This window comes from Lithobates pipiens, unplaced genomic scaffold (genome assembly GCF_037356315.1).
Source record: "Lithobates pipiens isolate NorthernLeopardFrog02 unplaced genomic scaffold, aLitPip1_a1.2 Scaffold_18, whole genome shotgun sequence".
Classification (NCBI taxonomy): Eukaryota; Metazoa; Chordata; class Amphibia; order Anura; family Ranidae; genus Lithobates; species Lithobates pipiens.
The window spans coordinates 314,069,069-314,077,225 of NW_027507758.1; positions in this window are offsets into that span (position 1 = coordinate 314,069,069).

Sequence of the window (8,157 nt, forward strand, 5' to 3'; positions counted from 1 at the left end):
GTGACCAACCCATGTGACATATACCATGTGACACCGCCCCATTGTCACTATATAAGTGACCGCACAGCGCAGCTCTGGCATTCCGGCCGGAGAGCTCGTCGAGTCAACATCTCCAGGAGAAGAAGAAGAAGAACAAGAAGAAGAACAAGAACGGAAGGCGGCGGCGGCGACGACAGCGGCGACAGAAGACCGGGCCACCGCCTGTAAAAGAGCTACAAGAAGGCGCGGTGGCCCGGCAGAAGAACGGAAGGCAGCGGCGACAGAAGAACGGAAGGCAGCGGCGACAGAAGACCGGGCCACCGCCTGCAAAAGAACTACAAGAAGGCGCGGTGGCCCGGCAGAAGAACCGAAGAGGGGGACAAGACCCCCGAAGTCGGGAGAAGAGGCCGGCGGCGGGGAGGAAGAAAGCCGGACTCCTCCGCTAGTAAAAGAGCTACAAGAAGATAGCGGAGGAGTCCGGCGAGAAGACCCCCGAAGACGGAAGACCCCCGGAGCTGTGCAATAAAATATTTTTTCCCTGTGTTGTGTTTTTTTTTGTACTTTATTTCACAGGTGAATGGGTAGGGGTACATTGTACCCCATACTCATTCACATAGGGTGGGGGGCCGGTATCCGGGGGCCCCCTTCTTAAAGGGGGCTCCCGGATTCCGATAAGCCCCCCGCCCGCAGACCCCGACAACCAACGGCCAGGGTTGTCGGGAAGAGGCCCTTGTCCTCATCAACATGGGGACAAGGTGCTTTGGGGTGGGGGGGCCGCGCGGCCCCCCCTTCCCCAAGGCACCCCCCCATGTTGAGGGCACGCGGCCTGGTACGGCTCAGGAGGGGGGGCGCGCTCGCTCGCCCCCCTTTCCTGGCCGGCCGGGTAGCGTGCTCGGACAAGGGTCTGTTGTGGACTTTGGGGGAACCCCCACGCCGATTTTTTCGGCGTTGGGGTTCCCCTTTAAGCCCATTCCAGGCGGCGGAGGCCGCGACGTCTCCTTCGCGGGCCCCGCCTACCTGTACACGCGCTCGAAATGGGCGGACTTTCCGAGCGGGAACAGTTTGCTCATTTCGAAAGTAGCCTACACACGGGCGGACTGTTCGCTCAAACACAGTTTCAGCGGACAGTTTTTCGGAATTTCCGAAAGACTTTGTCCGTCCAACTGTCCGCTGAAACTGTCCGCTGAAAGCCCACACACGGGCGGACTGTCCGCCCAAACACTGTTCAGCGGACAAGGTTGGGCAAACAGTCCGCCCGTGTGTACGCGGCCTCAGAGGTCACACAGGAAACAATACAGAAGCTGCAGACCAAACAGCAATGAACCTCTGTAGGAGCCCTGTTTAAATAGCCCGCCTGACTTCAGTATTAGTGACAGGTGTGTGTCTTAAAGTGCTAGTACCCATGCGTGCATGCCGGGATCTTACATGAAAAGCCCGTCTTCCCTGACAAGTGGAATCAAGTGCTTTGATACAAAGACAGCATCAATGAACAGGCCTGCAGCCTCAGAGTCGATTAGATCCTGTATCTTGATGGATGAATCAGCCCAAGAAAGGGTACACAGAATCAGGGGCTTTTCCTTATGTATAACTGGGGACCAAACAACATCACTTAAGGTCTGTCCGTGACAGGGCCTCAAGGTTTGGGCATTCCCTGGAAATCAAAAAGTGACCTGCCTGGCCACAATAAAGGCACAATCTCTTCCTCCTCCTAAGGGTTTTCTCATCTGCAGAGAGATGCATAAAGCCCAAGTTCATGTGTTCATCTTCGCTGACTGAATCAGTACCAGGAGGCATGGGAGGTGTGGGAGGCAAGGGTGGGACTGCAAAGCTCAGAGACAAATATACAGGAGGCTTCTGCAAGAGCTCCTTAAAAGAGAGTCTTTCTCTGAGTCTGGAGTCAATGAGGATGGCAAACGTGATCAACTTCTCCAGCTCAGTGGCTATATCTCCGGCTGTTATCTCATCCTTGATGGTATCCGAGAGACCATGAGAAAAAGCAGCCACGTGGGCCTCATTGTTCCAAGCAACCTCTACTGCCAGAGTATGAAATTCAATGGCGTAATCTGCAACAGTTCTCGTACTCTGTTTGATGGACATGAGGCACTTGGCAGCAGAAGCAGAGTGTCCGGAAATGTCAAATACCCTTTTAAAGGAAGCCACAAACTTAGGGTAACTCAAGACAACAGGTTTATATGTCTCCCATAGAGGGTTTGTTCAGTCTAAGCCTCTTTCAGAAAGCAAAGATATCAAAAAAACTACTTTGCTTCTGTCCGTGGGAAATGCCTGGGGCAGCATCTTAAAGTATATCTCAACCTAGTTGAGAAACCCTCTGCATTGGACTGGACCACCCCCAAATCGCTGGGGAAGCAGAGCAAAACCAGACATACCTCTTATAGAGGTAATACTTGAGGCAGGAGACTGGAGCAGCAGAAGGGATGGCCTGCAACACAGGTTGAGCAGTCACAGTGGGAGATTTCAGGTGAGCCATGCAACTCAGGAGCTTTTGTAATGCCATGGCAAGCTGATCCATGCGGTGATCCTGCTCTTACAATCTGGAAAAAATATTACCAACAAGTAGATTGACTGCATCTTCTGAATTCATGGCCTTCACCTACTGTCAGAAACCATGAATCAGACTGAGACAGAAGTACAGATAAATCTCACTTGTTTAATAATAATAAAAAAGGTAAACATAATCAAAACATAGCCAGCGTTCAGGAACCGGAACAGATAGTCAGACAAGCCAAAACGTCAGGGAGCCAGAGATGAGCATAGTAGAACAACAAGCAGGATCTGGAGCCAGAAGGAATGTCAGCCAAGCAAGTTTATAACAGGAACGTAGGAGAGCGTCTCTAAAGATGTGACCAAGGCAAAGATAATCTGGCCTGGACGGCTTAAGTAGGCAGGACTGACGAGCAGGATGTCATCAACAGGTGAGTCACTGTGGAGAGATAGGAGTTGAAAATTAGCTGACAGCTGAGCGGTCAGCTCAGAGAAGGGAGGGCTGAGCCCAGCCCTGACAATATATTACTTTTATTGGGGGGTGGGGGGTTAATACTGCTTAAATTATAATTAATTTCCCAAATCATCATGAGGCGTATACTAGTGTCACTGTAAGTTATAGTATCTGAAGGTGATCATTTTCACATCTAATTTAAGAAACTATTTAAAAAATGTTAAAGTTTTAAAGTGTGTACCTCAAAAAATAACAGCCTTGTACATCAGGCATTTACATTGGTATTTCTTTTGCAAAAGGGTTATGGTTATGAAGGTTTCTGCTGTAACTATACCATCTTGAATACCCTGTGTGAGTGGTAAAAAATGCATGTTAAACCCAAACCCAAAGCGCATCATTACTTATCAGCAGAACGATTAGGTAAGGACTTTCTTTGCTAGATATGTTGCTTTTGAAATGAAGTTACTGCAGCCTTGTTTTCTTTTCTTTTGTACCCACTTAGATGTTGGCACCATTAATAGCGATGTCAGTGAATGGCCATACCTAGCTCTGCCAATAGCATGTACAGTGACAGAACACTGCATGTGCTTAAAGAAATACTGGAAAAGCTCTGCTAAGTTCCTTCCTACCTTGCACCCTGCTAGACAATGCTAAACTGCATAGTTTAGCAGGATAAAGGAGACATCCAGCTTCCCAGAAGCATTAAAAATGGGGAAAAAACATTTCTTTAAAGACATTAACATGTCAACTTGCATTAAAAATGTTGGTTTATCACACCGAGATGAAAAAAAAAGATGTTTTAGATGGACATTAAAACTGAAAGAAGAAATCCTCAAGATCTAGAGCATGTGACTTTCAACCATAGTATGACAAACATCACAGAGTTGTATTGGAGTTCCTCCTTGCTTTCTCAAACATTTAATTTATTAACTAGGACACATTTTATCATTGATGATGGCATTTGCATTATGATCCTAACTGTGTTTTATGCCAGGCTTTACCATTACAAGTTTGCACATTTTGCTGAGAATCCTACTTTTGATCTGTATTAAACCTCCCCTCTGCAATCTTCAATAGATATATTTTTTTTCAGTTCATTGCATTCTTCTACATATTTCCCATTCAGGAGCCAAAGAACACAATATATTCTTGTCTAAAGAGATACACTAGACATTTTGACAGCTGTGATTCCTATTCCCAGGTGTCTTTTGACAAGTAGAGGTTCAGTTCAAGTTTTAGAATTGTTGTTCCCAAATTGTGCTATTATTGTTTTGATGTTGTTGTGCCATTAGCACAATGAAGGCTGTTGCATGCTCTGTTGGTCGCAAAGAACATGCAATGATAAGTGGCAGAATCCATTACATGTCAAGTGGTAAACCATGAACTGAATGAATTGTTTGTTAGTCATAGTATACTATATAATAACATTTGGTACTATATATGTACATAGATAGATAGATAGATAGATAGATAGATAGATAGCATTAAAAGACAAACCTTCTAGTGTATTTATAAGACCTAACTCTGGAACCAACAACAAAGTTATGTAATGCTAAAAAATTCATTAAGGGATAAAAGCAATCCCATTCTTGAAGGTGTATGTCTGTGAAAAATATGCAAACAAATATTCAGTAAATCTCTGTAATACATGCACATTTCCTATGATTTATCACAAAATGATGATCTATAAAAAAATTCAGTTCCCTTCTAACCCCTTGTAGAGATCTGACAACACCATCTCTGGTGCACTGAAACCCAAAGAAGCATTGTCAATGCTGCCCAGTCCACTCTTGCTTAGCTACATAATACGTTCCACGTCTCCTCTAAATAACATGGGGAGGAGGTGTTTTGTAGTCAATGAAATGAGAACTCAGTGATAACACTGTTCTCTATAGGAAGTTAGGGTCTCACTTGATTTCTGGCAAGTAGTTTTTTATATTTGAAATTTTTTTAAAGACAAAACATGGAGTCATGTGCATGTATTGCACAGATGCACCGAATATAATATATTCGACTTTGTCCAGACACACACTTCTTGGGTGTTTTTTAGACATAAAAGGACTTTTTCCAAGTCAAGTTTTTGCTTTTTTCTATTAAAGTTCAGGATTTGATTTCATAAAGGCAAATATAAATTTTAATTTGCAAGGAAATTTTTCTTTAGCTTAGTGCAAGTGGTTAAAATTCTATTTGCAAGTTTATGTAATCACAAGCAAGAAAAGAAAGCTGTATTTATTTGCTACCACATGACTGGATGATGGAAGTCCCACAGCTAAGGATTGGTAAGCTGCATTATATTTGTAAGCTGCATACTGTTTAAGCTTCTGCATTTCAATTATATACATTAAGGTAAAAAAAAATCTTTCTGTACTTCAGGATCTCCCCCTTACCCTCCTTATATTTACCTGAGCCTGATTTTGATCTGGCTCTCTCCCTCCTTGCTTGCAGCTGAAGCCATTGGCTCCCCCTGCTGTCAATCAAATTATATGATGAATGAAAGGGGGGTGGGGCAAGCTGCGCTATCTCTATCTATAGATGCAGACACTTGGGATTGAGCACATATGAGTAAAATATTTATTTTTAGGAATTCCTAGAGAGAGCTATCAAAATACTACTGATTGACCATTGATGGTATATATGTTTAAAGTACATGTAACACTTTGAGTAACTCTTTGAAGCATAAATTGTAGGTATGCTTATGAACTGCTTCCAACCCAGCCTGTACCTACATAGCTGGGTGCATTCTGAGAGGACGTACCTGTACATCCTCCCAGAAGCTTGCCTCGGGTGCACTCCTGGTGGCGTGCATCAGCCCAATCTGTAACCAAAGGACATAGCGGATCACTGGTCAGTGTACCGGGGCAATGGGACCATGGGAGCACTGTAAACAATCACAGCGATCATATGACCAGTTGTAAACAATGGCTGTCATTCACAAAACCTTTTCTTACTACTATGCTCGCTGTGTTTAGTCATCCGACTGACTAAGTTCCTGCACTCCTCAAACTCTATTGTTCTTCCTTTCTTTAACACCTGTACTCCCTGGACTGCCCCCATTCCTAAAGGCTGGTATGTACCAGTAGGCTAGGCTTGCTTGGCGTATAGGAACTGGGACTGCTAAAGGTGATGCTACAATAAGCTATATTCCCTGACTAGAGGTAACCAATACAGTACATTCATTTTGATACAATTGGTTGATTTGTGTGATACACAAGATACAATGGGGTTGATTTACTAAAACTGTAAAGTGCAAAATCTGGTGCAGCTTTGCATAGAAATCAATCAGCTTCCATTTTTTTTGTCAAAACTTAATTGAACAGGTGGAAGTTTGAAGCTGATGGCCACCGTGAAAAGCTTTACCACATGTTGCACTCTCCAGTTTTAGTAAATCAACCTCAATGTCCATTATATAATCAGCCCAAAAAGTGAAAAAGTCTCACACATGTGGTATCAACATACTCTGGAGGAGTAGTAAAATGTGTATGAGTTGTAATTCTCAGTATGCCCATGCCATATGTAGGAATTAACTTATTAAATTGACAACTTAGTGTAAAAAAATAATAATCATTTTCCTTCTGCATTTTGCAAAAACTTGTGGCAAAACAATGAAGTTCAAAAGACTCACCATGCCTCTTAAAAAACACCTTGAACTGTTTGCTTTCCAAAATGTGGTAATTTTTTGGGTGTTTCAACTGTCCTGGTGCTATCAGGACATCAAATAATGTGCTAAATATTTACGAACTAGTTAAGGAATTTATGCCCCTGGAACACCTGAAGGTGCTCCTTGGATTTTGGACCCCCGCTATGTGGCTAGGTTGTGAAAAAGTCTCACACATGTGGTATTGCCATACTCAGAAGGAGTAGTAGAATGTGCTTTTGGCTGTAATCCTAAGCATGCCTACAATGTGCGTTAGAAGTACATTTGTCAATCTTTTTTTGACAACTTTGTGTAAAAAGTGTCATTTTCCAAAAACTTGGGCAAAAATATGAAATCTTCAAAAGACTCACAATGTCTTTCAGAAAATAGCTTGGAATGTTTTCTTTCCAAATAGGGTCTTTTGTGGGTGAGTACACTGTCCTGATACCCCAGGGTCTCCAAAAATGTGATAGATAGCCAGGAAATTCCTTGAAAGCCCCTCTATTCATCTAGGCTGTAAAAAATTCTCACATGTGTAGAATCCTTATATTTGACACACATAGTAGAAGATGTTTTGAGGTGTAATTATAAGTATGGCTATGCTGTGTGTAAGAATTAACTTGTTAAAATTACACATTTGTGAAAAAAACAAACAGATTTAATTTAATTTTATTTATTTATTTATTTTCCAAAACAAAAAATTGTGGCAAAAAATCCAAAAATATTTAAGGGGTATTTATACTGTCCTGATGTTTTACAGCTTGAAGAAATTAGATAGGTAGTCATTACATCAGGATTGATGAATTTTCAAATATACAGTACCCTCATTTCATTTGTACACTCTATAACTTTCACACAGACTATATCATGTGCTCTGGTATAAGTTATTTTTTAGCAAAGAAATGTAGCAGAATACATTTCCCTAAATTTATGAAGAAATATTATTTACAACATTTTATAAGAGAAACTAAGAATAACTTTTTTTCAAAATTTTCAGTATTTTTTCGCTTATATAGAAAAAAATATAAATCCCAGTGGTGAATAAATACCACCAACGTAATAAAGTAGTAAAGAGTAATTGTTATTCAAAGTGTGACAACACTGAAAGCTGAAAAATGGCCTGAGCAGAAAGGGGGTGAAAATGTCTGGTCTGGAAGTAGTTAGAAAACAATTAAATCAAAAACAAATTTTGATCTTTTTTTTATTTTGTCTGGAAGACCAACAAGAAGACTTCTTGCCATCACACCATCCTTTGCCCACTCATATATTTCTAAGAAAAATACACAAGAGTATGCCTTTGCAATCTAGTATATTCACCATATGTGCTTAAAGGGGTTGTAAAGCTTTGTTTTTTATTTTCTAAATAGGTTCCTTTAAGCTAGTGTATTGTTGGTTCACTTACCTTTTCCTTCGATTTCCCTTCTAAATGTTTTTTGTTCTTTGTCTGAATTTCTCACTTCCTGTTTCTCCTCAGTAAACTTCACACCATCATCCGAGTGGTGTTTAGTCAGCCAGAACAGCTTACTGAACAGCTTACTGAGGAGGAACAGGAAGTGAGAAATTCAGACAAAGAAAACAAAGAAAAAAA